This window comes from Monodon monoceros, unplaced genomic scaffold (assembly GCF_005190385.1).
Source record: "Monodon monoceros isolate NGI ecotype Baffin Bay Population unplaced genomic scaffold, NGI_Narwhal_1 Super_Scaffold_20, whole genome shotgun sequence".
In the NCBI taxonomy this organism is placed as follows: domain Eukaryota; kingdom Metazoa; phylum Chordata; class Mammalia; order Artiodactyla; family Monodontidae; genus Monodon; species Monodon monoceros.
Window position 1 is genome coordinate 12952764 of NW_021703777.1, and position 27461 is coordinate 12980224.

Below are 27461 nucleotides of genomic sequence, written 5' to 3' on the forward strand. Positions count from 1 at the left end.
CACGTCCCCTGCATCAGCAAGCGGACTCTCAACCACTGCGCCACCAGGGAAGCCCGCCATTACCATTTTCTTAATCAGATTCCTTTGATGCTCAGTTCAGCACCCACCCATCTGCCTCTTTCTGATGTGGTAACAGACCAGCTTCTGAAGTAAGAGAGCGGGGCAACTGTATGATACATTGGTGTGTCTGTGTGTGTGCGTGCTCATTGTTGTGTGTGTATGTGTGTACATTGTAGCATGCTGTCTAGCACAGAGGAAGGAGGAGCTCGATATAGTAAATAAGTGAATTTTAAGTTTTAAAGAAATAAAAGTGGTTTCGGGTTCAGCTCTTCCGAGAGCGCGGGTGGCGGCTTCAGGCATGGGGTTAGCCGGCCTGGCGCGGCTGCATAGGCTCTTCGCCGCCTACAAGCCCCCGGGGCTAAAGTGGAAGCATCTGCGCGATACTGTGGAGCTGCAGCTTTTGAAAGGTCTCAGTGCTGGGAAGCGTCCTGCCTCTGAACATCGTGTTCGCTTCCTGCTGGGCCCCGTGGAAGGCAGTGAAGAGAAGGAGCTGACCCTCACAGCCACCAGTGTGCCCACCCTCATCGACCGTCCGCTGGTACGTGGACCAGCATTCACCAGCCTGAAGATTGGCATGGGGCACCGACTGGCTGCCCAGGCGCCTGGGGTGCTTGTGCTCGGCATGGGACGTCGACGAAGGCTCCTCACCGACATGTACAACGCTCACCTCACCAAGGATTACACAGTACACGGCCTCCTGGGCAAAGGCACAGACGACTTCTGTGAGGACGGGCGGCTGGTGGAGAAGACGACGTATGTGGTTAAGAATCCGCCTGCCAATGCAGGGGACACGGGTTCAAGCCCTGGTCTGGGAAAATCCCACATGCCGCGGAGCAACTAAGCCCGTGCGCCACAACTACTGAGCCTGTGCTCTAGAGCCCACGAGCCACAACTACTGCAGCCCGCGTGCCTAGAGCCCGTGCTCCCCAACAAAGAGAAGCCACCGCAATGAGAAGCCCGTGCACCGCAACGAAGAGTAACCCCTGCTCACCGCACCTAGAGGAAGCCCGCACACAGCAACGAAGACCCAACGCAGCCAAAAATAAATTAATCTTAAAAAAAGAAATAGAAGTGGTTAAAGACTTTTTATTCCTGGTTTAAGAAAAGGCCTGCATAAATATCTTTGCTGCTTTCTAATTACACATAAAATTATTGTATATAAAAATCTACTGGTTTTCATCCAAATTATGCACTCTTATGGCTACCTAGAAAATCTTACAGGCATATATATTGGGTTGGCCAAAAAAGTTCATTCAGGTTTTTCTGTAAGATGTTACAAAAACCTGAACAAACTTTTTGGCTGACCCAATGGAAGCATCACCACAATTGAGTTTATAGAAATGCTGACCTAGATTGTTATTAGGAAAAAACTTGTCTGAGAATCAGAAGATTTTGGTTCTAATGAAAATTTGTCTCACTTAATATTTCTGAATCTGTCTCCTTATCTATAAAATGGAACTTACAATATATTGCTTACTTTTATCAATAGAGTTGTTAAAATCAAAGCACAAAAAATAATTTGCAAGCTCTGATATGAAACATAAATAAAAGGCATTAGGAGGAAAAGCAGTGCTAATAATGCATTTTCAAAAGCACTTGTCTTTAGGATGTTAAAAGTTACTTCACTAGCAGAAAAAGATGAAACATAAATTCACTGTAATGAACAACATAAACTGGAATGAAGAAATCAAGAAAATATAAACAGACCTAAAATACTAGAAATTGTTTCAATTATATCTATCTACATACCTACCTACTTAGGACTTACATTCATGCAACAAATATTTATGCAGCTACTATTTGAAACCCCAGTGATTTGTAGTTTGCCTGTCATACCTACAAACAAACGTTTTATATAGACATTGTTAAAGAAACATATTACAACAGTGTGGCTGCATGGGGTCCAAATCTTAATCTTCGTAAAACCATAAAATGTCTTTGTTCAACGCATTACATTAGTTATTCGGTCCTGTAGTTTGTGGTTAGTAACAAGATAAATATAAATCATTCTTAGACTCCTGCACTTACAGCTTTTGGATCCCGTTGTGATGCTTAGAGTTAGCATCAAATAACATGTCTTCAGTGTTATGAGTTCCCAGTTATACTTCATTATGAAGGTTTAGACATTAAAACCTTCCATTCTTAAACTTAGGTTTTAAAAAATTCCTTTATGATATCTAAATATCAAAATGCTATCTGTATGTTAACTAAGATTTAGTCTGGAAAATATATTAAACAGCTTCCATATATATGGAAGCTAAAAAAGGGTGCAAATGAACTTATCTATAAAACAGAAATAGAGTTACAGATGTAGAAAACAAACTTATGGTTACCAGAGGGAAAGGGAGGGAGGGATAAATTGGGAGATTGGGATTGACACATATACACTACTATATATAAAATAGATGACTAATAAAGACCTACTGTATAGCACAGGGAACTCTACTCAATACTCTGTTATGGCCTATATGGGAAAAGAATCTAAAAAAACAGTGGATATATGTATATGTATAACTGACTCACTTTGCTGTACACCTGAAACTAATACAACATTGTAAATCAACGATACTCCAACAGAAATTAAATTAGAAAAAGAAAACAAATATAAAATAACCATATATAGTTAAGCTGTACAACAGGATGATTTGATGTACAAATACATGGTGAAATGATTACTACAGTCAAGTTAATTAACATATCATCTCCTTACATAGTTACCATTTTTGTGTGAGATGAGTTCGCCTAAAATCTACTCTCTTAGCATATTTCCAGTGTTCAATACAGTATTATTAAGTTTAGTCATCATGCCTGTACATTAATGTCTAGACTTATTCATCCAACGTAACTGCAACTTTGTACCCTTTGACCAACATCTTCCCACTTCCCCCATCTCTCCCCCTCCCTGCCAGACCCTGGCAACCACCATTTGACTCTCTGCTTCTATGAGTTCAACATTTTTTTTTTTACATTCCATATATGAGTGAGATTATACAGTATTTGCTTTTCTCTGTCTGGCTTATTTCACTTAGCATAATGTCCTCCAGGTTTATACATATTTTCACAGAAGGCAGGATTTCCTTCTTTCTAATAGCTGAATAATATGCCATTGTATTTATATACCACATCTTCTTTATCCATTCACCCATCAACGGACACTTGGGTTTTTTCTATATCTTGGCTAGTGTGAATAATGCTGCAATGAACATAGGAATACAGATATCTCTTCAAGATCATGATTTCATTTCCTTTGGTTATATACCCAGAAGCGAGATCGCTGGGTCATATGGCAGTTCTTGTTTTAATTTTTTCAGCAGTCTCTATACTGTTTTCCATAATGACTGTACCAATTTACATTTCCACCGACAGTATACAAGGATTCCCTTTTCTTTACATCCTTGCCAGCATTTGCTATCTCTTGTCTTTTTGATACTAGACATCCTAACAGAAGTGAGGTGATATCTCATTGTAGTTTTGATTTGTGTTTTCTGATGATTAGAGATGTTGAGCACCTTTTCATATATCTCTTGGCCATTTGTGTGTCTTCCTTTGAGAAGTGTCTATCTAGGTCTGTTGCCCATTTTTTAATCAAGTTATTTGTCTTCTTGCTATTGAGTTGTTTGAGTTCTTTACATATTTTGGATATTAACCCCTTAACAAATGTATGGTTTGCAAATATTTTCTCACGATCCATACGTTGTTTCTTCACTCTGTTGTTTCCTTGGTTGTGAAGAAGCTAGCTTTTAAATTTGATGCAATCCCGTTTGTCTATTATTGTTGCCTGCAGTTTTGAGGTCATATACAAAAAAAAAAACACATTGCCCAGACGAATGTCAAGAAGCTTTTCCCCTGCGTTTTCTTCTAATAGTTTTATAGTTTCAGGTCTTATATTTAAGTTTCTAACTACATATGGAGTGAGATAAGGGTCCAATTTCAATCTTCTGCATGTAGAAAACTAGTTTTCTCACAGCACTTATTGCAAAGTCTGTCCTTTCCCCATTGTAAGTTCTTGACACCTTTGTTGAAAATCTGTTGACCATAAGTGAGTAGATTTCTTTCTGGGCTCTCTATTCTGTTTCATTTGTCTATATATCTGATTTTATGCCAGTATCATGCTGTTTTTATTACTATAGCTTTTTTTGTAGAATATTTTGAAACCAGGAAGTGTGATGCCTTCAACTTTGTTCTTCTTGCTCAAGATTACTTTGGCTAGTTGTGGTCTTTGTGGTTCATAAGAATTTTAGAATTTTCTTCTATTTCTGTGGAAAACGTCATTGGAATTTTAATAGGATTTGATTGAATCTAGATTGCTTTGGGTAGTATGGGTATTTTCACAATATTAATTTTTTCAATCCATGAACATGAGATATCTTTCCATTTATTTGTATCTTCAATTTCTTTCATCAGTATTTTACAGTTTTCAGTGTACAGATATCTCCTATCCTTGATTAAATTTATTCCTAGGTATTTTTTTATGCTATTGTAACTGCGATTATTTTCTTAATTTCTCTTTCTGATATATCATGCTTACTGTATAGAAATGCAACTGACTTATATATGCTGATTTTGTATCCTGCAACTTTACTGAATTTTTTACTAGTTCTAACAGTTTTTATGGATGCTTTAGAGTTTTCTATATATAATATTATGTCATCTGCAAATAGTGACATTTTTACTTTTTCCTTTCTAATTTGAATGCTTTTTATTCTTGTTCTTGCCTAATTGCTCTAAGACTTCCACCACTATATTGAATTAAAAAAATGGCAAGACTGGGCATCCTTGTTTTGTTCCTGATCTTACAGGAAAAGCTTTCAGCTTTTCACCATTGAGTATGATGTTAGTGTTGGGCTTGTCATACATGGCCTTTATTATGTTGATGTACATTCCTTTTATACCTAATTTGTTAAGAGTTTTTTTTTTAAACCATCTTTATTGGAGTATAATTGCTTTACATTTTTGTGTTCGCTTCTGCTGTATAACAAAGTGAATCAGCTACATGTATACATATATCCCCATATCCCTTCCCTCTTGTGTTTCCCTCCCACCCTCCCTATCCCACCCCTCTAGGTGGTCACAAAGCACCGAGCTGATCTCCCTGTGCTATGCAGCTGCTTCCCACTAGCTATCTATTCTACATTTGGTAGTGTATATATGTCCATGCCACTCTCTCACTTTGTCCCAGCTTACCCTTCCCCCTCCCTATGTCCTCAAGTTCATTCTCTACATCTGAATATTTATTCCTGTCCTGCCCCTAGGTTCATCAGAACCTTTCTTTTTTTTTTTTTGATTCCATATATATGTGTTAGCATGCGGTATTTGTCTTTCTCCTTCTGACTTACTTCACTCTGTATGACAGACTCTATGTCCATCCACCTCACTACTAATAACTCAGTTTCATTTCTTTTTATGGCTGAGTAATATTCCATTGTATATATGTGCCACATCTTTTTTATCCATTCATCTGTTGGTGGACACTTAGGTTGCTTCCATGTCCTGGCTATTGTAAATAGTGCTGCAATGAACATTGTGGTACATGAGTCTTTTTGAAGTATGGTTTTCTCAAGGTATATGCCCAGTAGTGGGATTGCTGGGTCATACGGTAATTCTATTTTTAGTTTTTTAAGAAACTTCCATACTGTTCTCCATAGTGGCTGTATCAGTTTACATTCCCACCAAGAGTGCAAGGGTTCCCTTTTCTCCACACCCTCTCCAGCATTTATTGTTCCTAGACTTTTTGATGATGGCCATTCTAACTGGTGTGAGGTGATACCTCACTGTAGTTTTGACTTACATTTCTCTAATGATTAGTGATGTTGAGGATCCTTTCACATGTTTGTTGGCCATCTGTATATTTTCTTTGCAGAGATGTCTATTTAGATTCCTGCCATTGGATTGGGTTGTTTGTTTTTTGATATTGAGCTACATGAGCTGCTTGTATATTTTGGAGATTAATCATATGTCAGTTGATTCATTTGCAAATATTTTCTCCCATTTTGAGTGTTGTCTTTTCATCTTGTTTGTTTCCTTTGCTATGCAAAAGCTTTTAAGTTTCATTAAGTCCCATTTGTTTACTTTTGTTTTTATTTCCATTTCTCTAGGAGGTAGGTCAAAAAGGATCTTGCTATGATTTATGTCATAGAGTATTCTGCCTATGTCTTCCTCTAAGAGTTTTATAGTGTCTGGCCTTACATTTAGGTCTTTAATCCATTTTGACTTTATTTTTGTGTACGGTGTTAGGAAGTGTTCTAATGTCATTCTTTTACATGTAGCTGTCCAGTTTTCCCAGCACCACTTATTGAAGAGCCTGTCTTTTCTCCATTGTATATTCTTGCCTTCTTTATCAAAAATAAGGTGACCATATGTGTGTGGGTTTATCTCTGGGCTTTCTATCTTGTTCCATTGATCTATATTTCTGTTTTTGTGCCAGTACCATACTGTCTTGATTACTGTAGCTTTGTAGTATAGTCTGAAGTTCAGGCACTTGATTCCTCCATCTCCATTTTTCTTTTTGAAGATTGCTTTGGCTATTCGGGGTGTTTTGTGTTTCCATACAAATTGTGAAATTTTTTATTCTAGTTCTGTGATAAATACCATTGGTAGTTTGATAGGCATTGCATTGAATCTGTAGATTGCTTTGGGTAGTATAGTCATTTTCACCATGTTGATTCTTCCAATCCAAGAACATGATGTACCTCTCCATCTGTTTGTATCATCTTTAATTTCTCTCATCAGTGCCTTATAGTTTTCTGCATACAGGTCTTTTTTCTCCTTAGGTAGGTTTATTCCTAAATATTTTATTCTTTTTGTTGCAATGGTAAATGGGAGTGTTTCCTTAATTTCTCTTTCAGATTTTTCATCATTAGTGTATAAGAATGCAAGAGATTTCTGTGCATTAATTTTGTATCCTGCTACTTTACCAAATTCATTGATTAGCTCTAGTAGTTTTCTAGTAGCATCTTTTGGATTCTCTATGTATAGCATCATGTCATCTGCAAACAGTGACAGTTTTGCTTCTTCTTTTCCAATTTGGATTCCTTTTATTTCTTTTTCTTCTCTGATTGCTGTGGCTAAAACTTCCAAAACTGTGTTAAATAATAGTGGTGAGAGTGGGCAACCTTGTCTTGTTCCTGATCTTAGAGGAAATGGTTTCAGTTTTTCACCATTGAGAATGATGTTGGCTGTGGGTTTGTCATATATGGCCTTTATTATGTTCAGGTAAGTTCCCTCTATGTCTACTTTCTGGAGAGTTTTATCATAAATAAAAATTTTGTTGTTGAATTTTGTCAAAAGCTTTCTCTGCATCTATTGCAATGATCGTATGGTTTTTCTCCTTCAGTTTGTTAATATGGTTTATCACATTGATTGATTTGCGTAAATTGAAGAATCCTTGCATTCTGGGATAAACCCCACTTTATCATGGTGTATGATCCTTTTAATGTGCTGTTGGATTTTGTTTCCTAGTTTTTTTTTTTTTTTTGGCTGTGTGGGTCTTTGTTTCTGTGAGTGGGCTTTCTCTAGTTGCGGCGAGTGGGGACCACTCTTCATCGTGGTGCGTGGGCCTCTCACTGTTGCAGCCTCTCTTGTTGCGGAGCACAAGCTCCAGATGCACAGGCTCAGTAGTTGTGGCTCACAGGCCTAGGTGTTCCGCGGCATGTGGTATCTTCCCAGACCAGGGCTTGAACCCGTGTTCCCTGTATTGGCAGGCAGACTCTCAACCGCTGCGCCACCAGGGAAGCCCTGTTTCCTGGTATTTTTTTGAGGATTTTTGCACCTATATTCATCAGTGATATTGGTATGTAGTTTTCTTTTTTTATGGCATCTTTGTCTGGTTTTGGTATCAGGGTGATGGTGCCTCATAGAATGAGTTTGGGAGTGTTCCTCCCTCTGCTATATCTTGAAAGAGTTTGAGAAGTATAGGTGTTAGCTCTTCTCTAAGTGTTTGAGAGAATTTGCCTGTGAAGCCATTGGTCCTGGTCTTTTGTTTGTTGGAAGATTTTAAAACACGGTTTCAATTTCAGTGCTTGTGATTGGTCTGGTTATATTTTCTATTTCTTCCTGGTTCAGTCCAGGAAGGTTGTGCTTTTCTAAGAATTTGTCCATTTCTTCCTGTTTGTCCATTTTATTGGCATATAGTTGCTTGTAGTAATCTCTCATGATCCTTTTTATTTCTGCAGGGTCAGTTGATACTTCTCCTTTTTCATTTCTAATTCTATTAACTTGAGTCTTCTTCCTTTTTTCCTTGATGAGTCCGGCAAATGGTTTATCAATTTTGTTTATCTTCTCAAAGAACCAGCTTTTAGTTTTCTTGATCTTTGCTATTGTTTCCTTCAATTCTTTTGCATTTATTTCTGTTCTGATCTTTATGATTTCTTTCCTTCTGCTAACTTTGGGGGGGGATTTGTTCTTCTTTCTCTAATTGATTTAAGTGTAAGGTTAGGTTGTTTATTTGTGATTTTTCTTGTTTCTTGAGGTAGGATTTTATTGTTATAAACTTCCCTCTTAGTACAGCTTTTGTTGCATCCCATAGGTTTTGGGCCATTGTGTTTTCATTGTCATTTGTTTCTAGGTGTTTTTTGATTTCCTGTTTGATTTCTTCAGTGATCTCTGCTTATTTAATAGAATATTTTTTAGCCTCCATGTTTTTTTATTTTTTACAGTTTTTTTCCCTCTAATTGATATATCTAGTCTCATAGCATTGTGGTTGGAAAAGATAATTGATACAATTTCAATTTTCTTAAATTTACCAACGCTTGATTTGTAACCCAAGATATGATCTATCCTGGAGAATGTTCCATGAGCACTTGAGAAGAAAATGTATTCTGTTGTTTTTGGATGGAATGTCCTATAAATATCAATTAAGTCCATCTTGTTTAATGTATCATTTAAAGCTTGTGTTTCCTTATTTATTTTCATTTTGGATGATCTGTCCATTGGTGAAAGTGGGTTGTTAAAGTCCCCTACTATGATTATGTTACTGTCGATTTCCCCTTTTATGGCTGTTAGCATTTGCCTTATGTATTGAGGTGCTCCTATGCTGAGTGTATAAATATTTTCAATTGTTATATCTTCTTCTTGGATTGATCCCTTGATCATTATGTAGTGTCCTTCTTTGTCTCTTCTAATAGTCTTTATTTTAAAGTCTATTTTGTCTGATATGAGAATTGCTACTCCAGCTTTCTTTTGATTTCCATGTGCATTGAATATCTTTTTCTATCCCCTCACTTACAGTCTGTATGTGTCCCTACATCTGAAGTGGGTCTCTTGTAGACAGCATATATATGGGTCTCGTTTTTGTATCCATTCAGCCAATCTATGTCTTTTGGTTGGAGCATTTAAACCATTTACATTTAAGGTAATTATCGGTATGTATGTTCCTATGACCATTTTCTTAATTGTTTTGGGTTTGTTTTTGTAAGTCTTTTCCTTCTCTTGTGTTTCCTGCATAGAGAAGTTCCTTTAGAATTTGTTGTAAAGCTGGTTTGGTGGTGCTGAATTCTCTTAGCTTTGGCCTGTCTGTAAAGGTTTTAATTTCTCTGTGAAATCTGAATGAGACTCTTGCTGGGTAGAGTAGTTTTTGTTGTAGGTTTTCCCTTTCATCACTTTAAATATGTTCTGCCACTCCCTTCTGGCTTGCAGAGTTTCTGCTGAAAGATCAGCTGTTAATCTTATGGGGATTCCCTAGTATGTTATGTGTTGCTTTTCCCTTGCTGCTTTTAATATTTTTTCTTTGTATTTAATTTTTGATAGTTTGATTAATATGTTTCTTGGGGTGTTTCTCCTTGAATTTATCCTGTATTGGACTCTTTGTGCTTTCTGGACTTGATTGACTATTTCCTTACCCATATTAGGGAAGTTTTCAACTATAATCTCTTCAAATATTTTCTCAGTCCCTTTCTTTTTCTCTTCTTCTTCTGGGACCCCTGTAATTCGAATGTTGGTGCATTTGATGTTGTCCCAGAGGTCTCTGAGACTGTCCTGAATTCTTTTCATTCTTTTTTCTTTATTCTGTTCTGTGGCAGTGAATTCTACCATTCTGTCTTACAGGTCACTTATCCATTCTTCTGCCTCAGTTATTCTGCTATTGATTCCTTCTAGAGAATTTTTAATTTCATTTATTGTGTTGTTCATCATTGTTTGTTTGCTCTTTAGGTCTTCTAGGTCTCTGTTAATCATTTCTTGTATTTTCTGCATTCTATTTCCAAGATTTTAGATCATCTTTACTATCATTACTCTGAATTCTTTTTCAGGTAGACTGCCAATTTCCTCTTCATTTGTTTGGTCTGGTGGGTTTTTACCTTGCTCCTTCATCTTCTGTGTATTTCTCTGTCTTCTCATTTTGCTTAACTTACTGTGTTTGGGGTCTCCTTTTCACAAGCTGCCAGTTCATAGTTCCCGTTGTTTTTGATGACTTCCCCTAGTAGGTAAGGTTGCTTCAATAGGTTGTGTAGACTTCCTGGTGGAGGAGACTGGTGCCTTTGTTCTGGTGGATGAGGCTGGATCTTTCTGGTGGGCAGGACCATGTCTGGTGGTGTGTTTTGGGGTGTCTGTGAACTTAGTATGATTTTAGGCAGACTCTCTGCTAATGGGTGGGGTTGTGTTCCTCTCTTTTAGTTGTTTGGCATGCGGTGTCCAGCAGTGGAGCTTGCTGGTCATTCATTGGAGCTGGGTCTTCGTGTTGAGATGGAGATCTCTGGGAGAGCTCTTGCTGATTGATATTACATGGGGCTGGGAGGTCTCTGGTGGTCCAGTGTCCTGAACATGGCTCTCCCACCTCAGAGGCTCAGGCCTGACACCCGGCCAGAGCACCAAGACCCTGTCAGCCACATGGACAGGTACATGGGGAGTTCCTTTCTGTTTGGGAAGTCTGGGGTCTTCTGCCAGCATTCAGTAGGTGTTCTGTAGGAGTTGTTCCACATGTAGATGTATTTTTCATTTATTTGTGGGGAGGAAGGTGATCTCTACTTCTTACTTCTCAGCCATCTTGAAGGTCCTCTGTCTTGCTAAGAGTTTTTTATCATGAAAGGCTGTTGAATTTTGTCAAATGATTGTCCTGTATCTATTGAGATGATCGTATGATTTTTAATCCTTCATTCTTTTAATGTGGTACAGTACATTTATTGATTTATGTATGTTGATCCATCCTTGCATCCCTGGAGCAAATCCCATTTGATTATGGTGTATAATCCTTTTACTGTGCTGTTGAATTCAGTTTGTTAGTACATTATTGAAGACTTTTGCATCTATGTTCATGAGGGATATTGGCCTGTAATTTTGTTTTCTTGTAGTGTCCTTGTCTGGTTTTGGTATCAGACTAAGTCTGGTCTTGTAAAACGATATTGGAAGTGTTCTCTTCAGTTTTTTGGATGAGTTTGAGAAGGGTTGGTATTAATTTTTCTTTAAATATTTGGTAGAATTCACCAGTGATGCCATCAGGTCCTGGGATTTTATTTTTGGTGAGATTTTTGAATACTGATTCAAACTCCTTATTCATCATTGGTCTATTTAGATCTTTTATTTCTTCATGATTCAGTCTTTGTAGGTCTTATGTTTCTAGGAATTTATCCATTTCTTCTATTTGTTGGCATATAATTGTTTAAAATAGTCTCTTATGATCCTCTGTATTTCTGTGGTGTTGGCTGTAATGTCTCCTCTTTCATTTATAATTTTATTTATTTGAGTCTTCCCTTTTTCTTTCTCTGTTAGTCCAACTGAAGTTTGTCAACTTTGTTTATCTTTTCAAAAAACCAACTCTTAGTTTCATTAATCTTTTCTATTGTTTTTCTAGGCTCATTTCATTTCTTTCTACTCTGATCTTTATTATTTCCTTCCTTTTGTTAACTTTGGGTTTAGTTTATTCTTCTTCTTCTATTTCGATGAGGTGTAAAGTTAGTTTGTTTATTTAAGATCGTCTTTTTTCTTAATGTAGGCATTTATTGCTATGAACTTCCCTCTTAGACCTGCTTTTGGTGCACCCCATGAATTTTGGTATATTGTGTTTCCATTTTCATTTGTCTCAAGATATTTTTGATTTCCCTTTTGATTTCTTTTTTGACCTATTGGTTGTTTAGAGTGGGTTTTTAATTTCCATATATCTATGAATTTTCCAATTTTCTTCCTATTACTGATGTCTAGTTTCATACCATTGTGGTCAGAAAAGATACTTGATATGACTTCGGTCTTCCTAAGTTTGTTAAGACTTGTTTTGCCGCCTGACATGTTCTATCCTGGTGAATGTTCCATGTGCACTTGAAAAGAATGTGTACTCCGCTGCTGTTGGACTGTTCTGAATATGTCTGTTAGGTCCTTTGATTTATATTGTTGTCTATGGCCATACCACCCTGAACACGCCCGATCATATCTGATCTATATTTGGTACAAGTCTGCTGTTTCCTCACTGATTTTCATACAAATGTTTTTGTAATTTTTATGAAACACAAACACCAGAGCAAAAATCACCAGAGTATTTGATATTTAGCTCAATCAGTTATAATCTGTTAATAAGGCCAATGATGTTACTAAGAAATAACTATTTAATTAATGTATTAATCATGTTACATAAATTATCACGTTTAGTATTTACAAAAACACTTAAAGATACATACTGCTATTATCTCCAATTTTCAGGTGAGGAAACTGAGGCTGGAGAACTTAAGATGTTTATCCAGTGTCACATAACTACTAAATGTGTAGCAATATATTCAAACCCACCTCTCTTTGAGTCCAAAATTTGAGTTCTAAATAATTAGCCTAATAAGTCTATTGCTCCACACAAGGATTTTCCCCTCTGTTTCATAACCAAATTAATTCCTAACTAAAAATTTAATATATTATGCACCCCTGATGACAACTTTAGATCTGGAAAGGGAAGGAAAATATGTTGCTGAGATTTAAATGATTACTACTATTTTTAAAATTAATTTTTATTGGAGTAGAGTTGCTTTACAATGTTGTGTTAGTTTCTGCTGTACAGAAAAGTGAATTAGTTATATGTATACATATATCTACTCTTTTTTAGATTTCCTTCCCATTTAGGTCAGCACAGATCATTGAGTAGCGTTCCCTATACTAAATAGTAGTTTCTCATTAGTTATCTGTTTTATACATAATAGTGTATTTATGTCAATCCCAATCTCTCCATTCATCCCACTACCTCTCCCCCCTTGGTATCCATACGTTTGTTCTCAACATCTGTGTCTGTATTTCTGTTTTCAAATAAGTTCATCTGTATCATTTTTATAGATTCCACATATAAGCGATATTATATGATATTTGTTTTTCTCTTTCTGACTTACTTCACTCTGTATGACAGTCTCTAGGTCCATCCACGTTTCTGCAAATGGCACAATTTCGTTCCTTTTTATGACTGACTAATATTCCATTGTATATATGTACCACATCTTCTTTATCCATTCCTCTGTTGATAGACATTTAGGTTGCTTCCATGTCCTGGCTATTGTAAATAGTGCTGCAATGAACATCAGGGTGCATGCATCCTTTCGAATTATGCTTTTCTCTGGATATATGCCTAGGAGTGGGATTGCTGGGTCATATGGTAGCTCTATTTTTAGTACTACAATTTTTTTAAACTTACAATACACATATTACAGTGACATCATTAATATACTCACTAATAGAATACATAGTTTTTAGCTTCCAATATTTCTTTTAAGATGTGGCCAAGTAGGTAGTCAAAGGGAAAGGCTGGGGAAGCAATATCTTCAAGGTATGGGCCATTAATAAGCATAAAGATAATCTTTGGCATTCATATGACTTAATTCCATATGATATTGGCATTGGTGACACTGGCTTCTTTTGATTTCCTTGACACCATAGACCTAGATTTTCCTCATGTCTCTTTGGGTTATCCATCTCAGTTTGTTTTGCAGGTTCATCTCACTCAACTGATTCCTTTAATGTTGGTCTCCTTCATGGTTATGTTTCAGGCCTCCTCTTCTTTTCACCTAGACATACCCCACATGGTTATATGCATAGCTCACGGTTTTAATTATAGTCTATATGCTGGTGACTTCCAAATCTTAATCTGGAAGGTGAATTTCTCTCCTGTGCTCCATATCACATTTATAACTATTAATATCTCTACCATCCATCAGTTGCCCTGACAAGAATTGTGCATATTATTTTTTAATTCTCTCTGTCTTTCTCTCTCCCTATCTCTCACCAGTTAATTACCAAGTCTTTTAAAGTCCACTTTCTAAATCTCCCCCAAATCTATCAACTTCTCTCCATCCCTTGATTTAAATCTCCATCATTCTTGCTGAGATCATTGCAACATCTTCCTAATCATATTCTTAACAGTATTTCCCAGTTCTGATCCATTTCCAATTGCAGACAGTGTGATTTTTATATTGTCTGTTTCCTACTTTAAAAGTCGACAATGGCTGCTCATTGCTTTCATGGCAAAGCTTGAAATCCTAACAAGGATGGAAATTATCTTCAATATTTGACATCGCCAACCTCATCTCTTCTCATTCCATCCCAGTGTCTAGGCTCACATCATGCTATCTCTAACCTTTGGGGCCTTGCTCATGCTGGTACCTCTCATTGAAATGCTTTTCCATCTTTCTATTGCCCCTCCCCTCCTTCATATTTGGTCTTCAGATCCTTACTCCTACTTGTCTTTCAGTTTTTATTTCAGGTATTACTTTCTCTGGGAAATTTCCCAGTGTCAAATGTTGAGTTGTATCGCTTTTCTGTATGCTTTCATAGCACCTTGTAACTTAACCTCATCCTAGAACTTATACTTCTTTATAGTGCTGTATCATAATTGTCTACACACTTGGTTTTATCCTGCATAAGATATCAAACCCATAGGAGTGAGGAATGTGTATTCTTTACTATGTATTCTATGCTGTGCTAGTAAATACCTGGCATGTGGCACATACTCAAGAAATATCTGTTGTATGAATGAATGAATAGCATAATCCAGAGACCAACTTGACCTTTTTAAGATTTATAATCAATTGAGATGAATAGAACCCATATTTTTTCATTTAAAGGATGGTATTCTAAGCCCAGTAGGATATGAACAAATTTAAAGGGGATAATAGGTCACCATTTCTTCTTAAGTAAATATAAAATATTAAAACTGAACAATTGGGATTTCCCTGGTGGCGCAGTGGTTAATACAGGGGATGCAGGTTCGAGCCCTGGTCCGGGAAGATCCCACATGTTGCTGAGCACCTAAGCCCATGCACCACAACTACTGAGCCTGTGCTCTACAGCCCGCGAGCCACAACTACTGAAGCCCACGTGCCACAACTACTGAAGCCCGCGCACCTAGAGACTGTGCTCCACAACAAGAGAAGCCACCGCAGTGAGAAGCCCGCACACCACAACGAAGAGTAGCCCCCACTCACCGCAACTAGAAAAAGCCCGCGTGCAGCAACAAAGACCCAATGCAGCCATAAATAAATAATTAATTAATTAATTTTAAAAAAAACTGAACAATTAATGATTCAGGCTGCATGGAGGAAAAAAGCTCGTGAATAACAGATACAAGGATGTGCTAAGCTTCATTTATTTAGAGGTTTACAATTATTTAGAAGTTCTTATTTAGTAAGTAAGAGAAGATAATTTACCTTTGCCAGTTCCTAAGTATATATATGGTTGATTAATCAAAATTGATAAACAAAGGAGAAGAGAAGTTAGCGAAGAGCCCACTCCTCATTCTTTAGGTTCACACACAAGCCTAGAGCATAAGACTTTCACTTAAGCCCTAACTAACATGAGCCACATCTGTCATTTCAGTTCATTGCCTCTGCTCTATAAATAGGAAGAAACCAGGGCATACCTCATCACTTCCAACCAGTGACAAGATGGAGTGCTAAAGAATGGAGTTGAACCAGGGATAGTTAAGTATGTGGAATCTGGGCTCAGTTAGAAAAGGTAAAATGTATTTTAAATTAAGCATTATGGCCCAGTTATCTCATTTATGCAAGGGGAAAAATATCACAAAACCATACAAGAAATTGGATTTTTGAGCATTTCAAGAGAAATATTTTTTTTGCCTCTACCCCAGTTCAAGTTATAGGGTAAATATTTTTACAATCTAAGTGGGAAATTTTATTTTTTTCTTAAGGGAGCTTTACTCTTTGTACACTAATTCTTTGTTATTCTTACTAGAGCTACGTATTTTGGACTTGTCTATGTTAAAGGGGTTCTCATGCCAGTATGTCTTGATCATGATTTTGTTAATGGATGCCAAGTGATGATTCCAGCACTTTTAGGGCCATTTGCCTTTGAACTTAGCACACTGTGTAGATGATAACGAACAGGGAGATTTTATCTTGGCTGTGAACTTATTTTCCATCGATAATGAAAAGCATAGCATGCTTTTAAAGAAAGTTCTATTTTAACCACAATCTTCTCTCTTTGATCCTTACTTAACCCATACTTTGGCTACTGGCCTATGTATTTATCTCTTATTCCCAAATAGTGTCAATTGCAGCAAAGCTTAACATTCCTTTGTTTTTTTAATATTTATTTATTTATTTGACTGCATCAGGTCTTCATTGCAGCATGCAGGATCTCTTGTTGTGGTGCTTGTTGCGGTGCTTGTTGCAGTGCATGGGCTCTTCATTGCAGCTTCTTTCTAGTTATGGCATGCGGGTTCTCTCTTTCTAGTTGTGGCGCGGGCTCCAGAGGGCATGGGCTCTGCAGTTTGTGGCAGCGGGCTCTCTAGTTGAGGTGCATGAGCTCAGTAGTTGTGGTGTGTGGGCTGAGTTGCACCACGGCATGTGGGATATTAGTTCCCCGACCAGGGATCGAACCCGCATCCCCTGCATTGGGAGGCAGATTCTTTACCATTGGACCACCAGGGAAGTCCCAACATCCCTTTGTTTTAATTCAATGCTTTCATCTAAGAATATCTAGGAAAAAGGCCATTATTTTTAATTGAGTCCAATCTAACATAAACATAAAATTAGTTCAGATTTTTAAAATATACTTCTTACTAAAATCAATACTTTGCAAAAGATGTTTAAATCAATGCCTAAAATGCCTAAAGGAAATATTTACCCTCTTAACAGCATTTGGAATTAAACATTTGGAGTTTAATTTCAGACTGTTTTGCTTGTTTTCATTGTGTATTTCAATAAAACAGTATCTATAACATCTTGTAATTAAAGATTAAAGTTCCTATCGTAAAAAATTTTCCTGAAATTGGGCTTCCCTGGTGGCTCAGTGGTTTAGAGTCCACCTGCCGATGCAGGGGACACGGGTTCGTGCCCCGGTCCGGGAAGATCCCACATGCCGCGGAGCGGCTGGGCCCGTGAGCCATGGCCGCTGAGCCTGCGCGTCCGGAGCCTGTTGCTCCGCAACGGGAGAGGCCGCAACAGTGAGAGGCCCTCGTACCGCAAAAAAAATAAAAAATAAAAACAACAACAAAATTTTCCTGAAATAGTAAACATATCAAATTAGTCGGTAGCATTCCAGAGTTTTTCCAGCAAATGAAGGTTTTTATTATTTATACATATATACAATAGTAAAGAAGTCAAGGAATTTCAGATAAATTTTAACTGGGGTCATTGTGTTAAATTCCTGATGATCCCATAGCTCAGTCTACAGAGAAAAGGACTCTGAACATTTAGGAAATCATTAAATGGTGTAAGTTTCAATTCTGTATCTCCTACCCAAAGGAAAAAAAATTGCAGTGTAATCTCCCTCCTCTTTTATCATTTATTAATTGCAAAGTAAGCAGCTCTTCACTGCAGTGGGACATGCTCTTAGAGTAGAATAGTAGGTCAGTGCTACACTATTTCTAGAAATAATGTTGGAAAGCATTTGTTTTTAGAATCTACTGGTAACTTTTGCATATATTACAAGATCTGGTAAGCCTGAAGATCCCCAAGCTTATTTCTAGCCACTCAGTGTACAGCATTCATTGCACACGGTCTGCTGTTCCTTCTCCAATCCTTCATCACGGACTAAAGAACAAATTCCTTAGGATAATGAGTGATGACAGTGGAGTTGATGGAGTAACTGTCAGCTTATTCTTAGTGTCCAACAGACTTTCCATTTTAAACAGCAGTGACCTATACCTTTTATAAGTTAAAATGTTTAAATTACTTGGTGAGCAGTGGCTCTTACCTCTTTTTTTGAATAAAAATTCCAAATATATCAAAAAGATACAAGAATAGTATAATGAATCCCATTGTACCCTTCACCTAAGACTCACCAGATTCTTGGCATTTTGCCAAACGGTTTTCTCCATCTCTCTGTCTCATCCCCCTTCTTGTTCCTCTCTCCATATATACTTATTTAATAATAGTAAATTTTGTACTACTATTTTTACTGAATCATTCTCTTATATAACCATAATGTAATTATAAAATCAAGGAAATTTTACACTGATAAATTACTATTATCTAATATACAGTCCGTATTCAGATTTTGCTAATTGTCTCAGTATCATTCTTTATAGAAATTTTTTAAAAATCTAAGGTCTAATCCAAGGTTATACTTATCATGAATTTTATATTTTAAAACAATTTTATCCTACCTAAAATTAGAAAAAGCAGGTGATGTCATTGTGTGTAAAGATTGGTAATTTCATCCTTACAATGCAAAAAAAAATTATAATTATTAGAGGAAAATTTTAATCAAATTGTCTATACATTGTCAATTAGCTAAAATCCTGAAGATTTCAGAAAAGATTTCATGGTTCTTGCTCTCAGATAACTCATAGTTTAGGTGCTGAGGCAGATCTAGAACCCAAGTAAAAATTGACTGATAAAGAACTATTATTATATATCCAGCAGCTTTTGCTGCAAAGCAAGCCACCCTTAAAAGTAGTGACTTAGGACAACAATCTTTTTTTTTCTTTACCTAGCAATGCTATGAGTTGGCAATGCCTACTGGCCGGTTCTTCTGTTGGTCTTGCTTGGGCTCAGTCACGCAGCTGCAGTATGTTGGCTGGGTTGGTTGGGGGCTAGTGGCTCTAGGGCAGCCACACTCATATGTCTGGCAGTTGATATTGGCGTTTAGTTGGTACTGACCCTGGATTAGGGAGCAAGGTTGACCGGGCCACATGTCTCCATCAAGGTAGCCTAAGTTCCTTCACATGGTTGGTCTCAGGGTGCCAAAGAGCAGCAAGAGAAGGCAAGCTCCAGGGCACAACATTTTTCAAGTCTCTTTTTACATTGCACTTGCTTATTGCCTCTTTGGCCAAATGTCAAATGGCCAAATCCATTTGGAGTCTCTCCAAGGCCACAGGTACAAGGAGGCATGGATGAATCAGGGTCATCACTGAAAAAATGTATCTCGACGGTATAAAATTTGACTAGAGTGAAATGATGAGCAATATCACGGAATAAGTATTATTTTGTAACTATGCCTTATTTTAAAAGTATTAAATGTCAGTCAAAATACACTATGGGAATTATGATGCAAAATTATTATGGTTAGAATAGTTTAAGAAGACCTCAAGAAAAGAATGACATGTAATGGCTCTCAAAGAATAGATAAGAATTGGATGCATAGGGAGAAATTTATGGACAGAGGGTTTGGAGTGGGTAAATGAAAGATATAACTTTGTCAGTTATGGAACTGACAAAGAACATGACATATATGTGGGATAGTGGAGGAACAAACTTAAGTTGAGTAGATGGCCCATCAGAAATAATAGAAAATAAGATCAGGGTGAAATCAGCATAAACTATGAATGGGGCCGTTTAAAGGTCAGCCATAGTTTAGAATTGTAGTTCCATGACACCAACAATATTTTAAGAGAAATCATTTAGTAACAGCATTAAGATGGATGAGGTCAGGGGTGAGCTGTAAAAACCAGATACACATTTATTACAATAATCCAAATTAAAGTCATGACATTGAGAATAAAGAGACTGGGCCAAATCTAGGAGACATATTAAGTGAGAAGAAAGAAATGTATGAATTTGATACATATTTTATATAGAAAAAAGTGGAATTTTTTAACTATAGGTTTAGACTCAATATCTGTTTCCTCTTTCATTTTCTTTCCTTTTACAGCATAGTCTTACATATATATTTTTTTTTTTTTTTTTTGTGGTACGCGAACCTCTCACTGTTGTGGCATCTCCCATTGCGGAGCACAGGCTCCGGACGCGCAGGCTCAGCGGCCATGGCCCAGCCGCTCTGCGGCATGTGGGATCTTCCCGGACCCGGGCACGAACCCGTGTCCCCTGCATCGGCAGGCGGACTCTCAACCACTGCGCCACCAGGGAAGCCCAGTCTTACATATCTTTAAAACGAGCTAAAATATCATCTTTAGTGTTTTGCCCCAGTTTGTTTAGCTGTTCTCCATACAACTTCCAAAATTTCCTGCTTCTGAAAACTCTGTGATTAGTTGATATCATTAAACTCTGATACCCAGAATAGAACACAGTATCTCACATGTACCTGCCCAGGACAGAGAACAGCACTGATCTGAATATCATACTTATATTAATGCAATTGATGTCTTCATTAGATATTTTTCCTGTGATATCATATGATCTGTTCATATTTATACTATAAAATCAACTAAGTTCCTCAGAAATCTTACATGAGGGCATTCCAAGTCAGGTTATCTTCTAAATCAATTTTTTTCAAATATTTTTAGATGTATGCCCCCCCAAATAGTCTTAGTTTTAAAAAGAAAACTTTTTAAGCCTATTAAAATTTAAAAGAGACTCATTCTACACATGGGCAAACTTTTAAAACTCTTTAGGAATAATTTTAAATCTCTAAGAATACCTTTTATCAGTATTATCTGACTGCCATTACATAGTCCTATAATGTGTGGGTCCACAATCAAATGCAATGTTTAGTACAAATTATATTCTTTTACTTGCATGATAAGAATTTACTGAACATACTTATAGAAACATTTATAAGACCTCCATTTCTGTTCTTAACATACAACTATCCCTAGAGAGCAAGGAATCTGAAATCATGAGGTATAAATGCACTGGGAGGCTAGACATTTTCTGGATACTCATGCACAAGACAATGTGCTCACATCTAAGTACGGCATTAGGGTGACAATTAGTCCTATAATGTCCTTTATTGACCTGGAAAAGGAATGAAAATTATCGGCGATGTCTTACCAGTCTTTCGTCTTCTTACAAGCAAGGCAACGAATAAATATGACAGTTTAAGAAGAGGTGTAAATAAGGGACACAGCTAGGACTGTGTCCTCATCCTCCCCCATCACACACACCTATGCCAATTTTTGTAACATGGGCATTCTCTAGCACTATAATTTTCTTTTTTAAAATTTTGCTAAACCCTGAAAATCATCTTATCTCAATGACCAGTGAGTCAAGCATGTAAAACCAAAGAATTGTTTTTCTAGTAAATAAAACTCTTTGGCCTTCATGGTAAAAAAAAATTTCATGTTTGTTCATATCCTCTCCTATATTAAAAGTTTCTTCAGGGTAAGAATTATCTCATACTTTTTCTGTGAATAGCCGCATACAGGTAGTTTCATAGTAGATATTCAACAAATATTTTTGGTTAAATGTAAAAATCCATGATAGCAACAAGCAAAACCCACATATATATACATATATATATATATGTATATATATGAATATATATGAGTGTGCCTTTAAGCCAGGGGGATAAAATCTCTTGGGATTTGAAGATGAGAGTGGCAATAGACTGCAAACTCTTTTTTGTTTCTTTTTCTTTTTTTTTTTTTATGGTGCTTTGATTGAATAAGAGGAAACAGGAAACTTCTCAGGGAAATGTCCCGGCACTTGAGGTGAGAGAGAGACATCGGGAAAGAGAGGGAGAGAGAGAACCACTAACCACTAGAGGGCGGCAGCCATCTCATTTGCCATAACTAGCTTCACTCAAGCATAACCGCTATACCTATAGCAGTTTAATATTTCTTCTAACTAATACTTTATCATTTTCTTCCTCTTAGAGCAAATATCTGTTATGTAGTTGAACTAACTTTAAAATACCAGTGATTTAGATGGATAATACCTGGGATCATGAGATCGAATAAAACATTTAGAATCTGTTGTTTTTATTGTTATTTTGGTCCCATAACTTAGAAATAAGGTGACACCTTGGATTTGGGAGAGAAATCACTTCTCACACTAAGCGTTATTCTTACAAGTAAAATTTAGTCTGTGGCCTGTAGAATACTAGTTAAGGTTGCTTCTTCTCAAGACACGTTTTGCCCTTTATCCTAGCATACAGGCAGCTACAGCCAGAGAGCCCCTTTGCCAAAAATACCTCTCCATCAGCTGTCACTCTACCTGAAATCCATTAAAACAGTGGATCCCAACCTTTTCAAAGTGAGGGCCCTTGACAAGCAAAATATCACAGACCCCCATGTGATAACTCTTGAACTCTTAAGATCAGTAGATTAAATAAATATATATATGCACACACGCATATAAACATAAAAACAATACTGTAAAAAGACATAATGTCAGTAATACCTTTTAATGAATTAATATTGTATTAGCCACCGTAGTGTACATAGCAGTACAAATAGACAAAATATATTATTTAATCAACCAACAGTTAAGGCTCTTTGCCTAAGCAAGTTCATGAATCCCTTGAAGTAAACACACAGTGTACTCCTTACCTGTAGCATAAGGTCTGGGGTCTGAAAGAAGAGAATCATTGAATTTACGTGTTATCCCACTAAACCTCCACTTTTAAGATGGAAACATCATATTTTTGGGTTAGATTTTGTTTTTAACCTCACCAACTCTTGGAAGTGGAAAATGTGTATCTTTCTACATACAATTAAGAAATGCCACAATTCCAGGCAGTCATCAATTAAGACACCCGACATAAGTGTGTCTGTAGCTCCCGACATGTGTTCTCCCTGTGAGGGCTTGTGAAGCTTAAAGTTTTTAAAATATCAGTGGAAGTTTGATCTCTCAAAGACGTCAATTCCAAATACAGTTTGTCTGTATGACGCAAGCAACTTTCTTTGGTACCCTGCTGAGTACATAGCCTACATTCTGAACTCAACTATCCTGTGGGTTTTGACATCATAGATATCTCCTGGCACTGTGAAAAGAGCATCTGGCACCATGCGGCTAGCTCTGCAGAGAGCCAAGTTTCCATAGCTCATGTTAGCTGACAGTGAGACTCCACCAGTCAATTCTGGCAAAAGTCAAATTGCATCTTTTACGAAAATAACTCATTGCATACTCTGCTTCTGCTTCTCATTGGAATCTATCACCCAGAGGACATTTTAATTAAATCAAGTACGTAATCACAAATCCATGCTTGTTTAATTATTATCAGAGAAAGGAGCCAAATATAATAAAGATCATATGTGGCACTTAGCTGAGGAAAACAAACATACTCAAAATACAGCATTCAATTCCTACATCAATGAAAAAGCCATCATATAATATGGGAGAACTTAATTGATTATACTTTTCTATGCCTCAAGGTTATTTTACTATAAAATAGAAGTGATTATTCTTATCCTTGTCGAATATAGAGGAGGGGTCCATGAGTTAAAAGCTAAGAGAGAGAGAGAGAAGCTTGTTCATAACCTATGGCGGTGTTTTCCACCCTTTTCAAAAGTCTTCTTTGGAGACAGTAACTCCACAACCTTTCACATGTGGTAGCGGTACTAAGTCAGACAATTCTGGGCTGCATAATTACTTGCAGGCCCTTGTCAATAGATAGGACATTCTGGAATTTGAGGCCCATCAGTTGGGAAATGCTGATCTGGGCTAACGTTCATTTATGAGGTCCAAAGAGATTAACCAGTTTGTACAAAATTACACAATTAACTAGAGCTAGAACTCTAGAGCTAAAATACAAGTCTTTTCAAACTTTGTCACATACAATTTCCACCATCCCAGAATTACAGAGGAAAGTAAAACCATGAAAAGAAGATTCTTAACGCTAAATCAGAGAACTGTATTTTCAGGCAAATCTATCAGCTAAGTGCCAAGAACACTGCTATAGTTTATATCTGGAAACTCAGAAGGGTGCTCAGGAAACTTATAAATAGAATGGTTACAAATGGTTTGATGTGGTCTTAAGACATAAATAATGTTTAGCAGGTGTCAAACCAAGGCCAGGCTCTATCTGACATTTTCATCAGTGACCTAGATAAGACATTGGCAACCGAGAGAGCCAAAATCTCTCAAAAATATTTTACATTTTAGGAAGCCTTCTGATGTCTCCTGCCCACAAATTATCACTCCTCTTCTCCCATAATCAAGTTCCATTTCATTCCCACAGCTCAACTGACCTCACCTAGGGGTTAGATTATTTAATTAATTACCGCTAAGTTATGAGTAACTAATATAACAGCTCTTCCAAATGCCTTGGAGATCTTTAATTTTTTAAAAATTAGTTTATTCATCCAGAAGAATACTAGTAGTATTCTAGTAGTAGTAGTGGGTGGAGGTAAGCATCTCTGTGCTGCTTACTGACAAGAAAGTTTCTTCTTGCCAAAAATAACCATAATTCCTCTAAGCTCATTAACATTTTTGAAAAAATTCTTGAAGATTTCAAAATCACATCACTTTCTCTTGCTGAGCCTGAACTAAACTTCTAAACCCTTCTCCATATGATTCTCCGAGCAGCAACTAGCAAGTGATCAGTGACAACTGATTGGCACATGCAAGGAAACTTAGTTGCCATATCTGATCTATATGATGTGAGTATATTCCTGGCTGGAGGTAAAGAATGGTATTTTACAACCTCTCAAAAACACCCCCTCCCTATAGCTCATTTTATAAAAAACGTATTTCTTTTTTTGCCCCCTACTTCTTGTTACTTATAAACCATGTGGAAGCTTAAAGAAAAATAACATAGCAGCAGCTTTGGTTTGTATTAAAGAGAAAGCAGATCCTTCTTCAGGGTCACCTAGATCTAAAAATTATTTCTGGAAGTAACCAAAATACCTGCAGTGGTGTGAAATTATATAAAATGAAGTTGTAGCTGTATGTAGTGAATGCTTAATGAATACACTACTACATTTTTTTTTTTTAGTAAAAAATGACATCAATTTGGGACCAGAAAAAATCCACAAACAAGGGTTTCCAAATGAGGCTACTTAGAAGCAGCCACAAGAATCTGACAGGTCATGAAAGTAAATTGTCTCATACAGGCTTTGCTGTTAAAAATACTACAGTGATGTATTTTTATAGGCAGGCGAGGGAAAATTGTCTATAAATAGCTCTAGGAAGTTTAGCCAAGAACTTAAGTTGCCAGTAAAAATATTAAATTGACCATCATTAGAAATATTTCAAATTTAGTTAATACTTAAAAGGCAAACATAGTAAGAAACTGAATTATTGCAGTTTTTAAGTTTGTAGTATTACCTTGTCTCTTATATTGTATTTTTCTAATTTTTTCCTCCATTTTCACATCATATGATTTTCTTCTTCCCCAATTTTATTTACTTATTTATTTATAAATTTTTATTTATTTATTTTTGGCTGCGTTGGTTCTTCGTTGCTGTGTGCAGGCTTTCTCTAGTTGCGGTGAGTGGGGGCTACTCTTCGTTGCGGTGCATGGGCTTCTCATTGCGGTGGCTTCTCTTGTTGTGGAGCACGGGCTCTAAGCACGCAGACTTCAGTAGTTGCAGCACGCGGGCTCAGTAGCTGTGGCTCGCGGGCTCTAGAGCACAGTCTCAGTAGTTGTGGCGCACGGACTTAGTTGCTCCGCGGCATGTGGTATCTTCCCGGACCAGGGATCGAACCTGTGTCCCCTGCATTGGCAGGCGGATTCTTAACCACAGCACCACCAGGGAAGCCCCCCAACTTTATTTTTATTCATCACTGATTTAACTGTTTTATTTCTTTTCTGTTCCAAAGTGTGGATTTTTTTTTAAACCTTATCCCAGCAACTTTCTCTTCTGCATTTCAAATCTTCAGTGCCAATCAATTTCTTTTTAAATGGGTGTGGTGAGTTGGGAGGGAGAACTTCTCCTTTCTTACACTGGCAATCCATAGCAATAAGATGCCCTCCATCCTGACTTCCTTGAGTGTCAGCTGTCGGCACTCGACCATGAACTATGACTTGGCTGCCATGATCTCTAATCCTAACTCAGGTTTGTGAAGTTTCACAACTTTTTCCCTTGAGAACAGCCAGTGCTGAGCTGGCACGACACAAGCAATCACAGATCTTTGAAGAGCACGCTGTTCAAGTCCATGTAAGGAATACGGTCCTTGGTCAAGGCAGCTCCTCCTCATTCAGTAGCAGCCCTGAGAGTGAGGGGAAAACTTTGGAACCTCCCTCTGATAGCCTTCTCCCATGTCAGCTTGAGAAAAAGGGAAAAGGAAACATGTTAAACATTTCCGACAACATTTCAGAAAAACAGTCTGATTCATGGTGACTTCTAACTTATTAAAAATGATAAATATTTATATATATGAAAAACCAATTAATTGGACAGTTACCTAACTGGTTATAAGTTTAAAAATTAGAAAGTTTCTTAAATCAAAGTCTTAGCTGTTTCAACTCCCTCCTGTGAAGAATTTAGAAGAATCACTTTAACCCCTCATTTATGCCTTGGCTTGGGAATGAAACAAGGAACAGAAACAGGGCTGGAGCTCAGAATCAGGATCAGGGCTTAATGTGAACAAGCTTCCTAGTCTTTTGATTTTTAAAAGCTACCTCATGTAGATTTTCTTTAGACACAGACAGTATTTTCCCATGTCTAAAAGTGTACCTTCTTGTCCTCACTAACATAATTTTTAACTTATTAAACTTGCCGATTCTCTCTTACATTCCAATGTCTACGTCCCCCACTCTCACAGCTCTTTACTAGTTACTACAATAGAGGTCCTCTTAGCTAGCAATTTTAGAGAATATGTTAAATTTTAATATAAAAACATCCTTCCCCAAATTCTTCCAACAGATGACCCGTGTCATTTCTTCTGATACTCTACCACTGAAAGCTACAACTGAGGTTAAGTGTTGACCAAAGGCCCCTTTTCCTGTTTTCCTCAGAGTTACTGAAGTTTCAAATTCTTCCTGGGAATTTCAACGTAAACAAGAAAGAGTTTGCAGTGATTTTCATAACATGTTCCTTGAAATCCGGGAGCCTCTTAAACACCACTAGGGTTATGTAGAGGTATGCAGAATGATCACAGCTGGATTTAATTTATTTCCCACATTTTTTTTTTCTTCTGTAGCCTAACTTTAAAAGATTGAGGTTTAGGGACATGGAAAACGAGCCTTATGATTTGGCAACACTGCCCGAATGACCCTTACCCTGTTGAAGAAGACCATTTCACAACTCACTGCCAGTTATTTTGGGACACATTCACTGTCTTAGACTGAGCTGTGCTAGTCTTCAAAACAGAGTAAGGACAACTTTGCTTTTGGCAAAGCTTATTCATTTTATACAATGACAGGAGCGAAACTAGTGAGGCTCCTCAGTGTTGCTTCTGTTCTTTATGTTTGCCTTTGGCAAG

The 27461-nt window shown here is 37.2% G+C and overlaps 1 pseudogene; it reads left to right on the top strand.

The window, feature by feature from the left end:
• The first annotated feature begins 358 nt into the window (after positions 1 to 358).
• Positions 359 to 26377, top strand: LOC114903059 (annotated as a pseudogene).
• The last annotated feature ends 1084 nt before the right edge of the window (positions 26378 to 27461 follow it).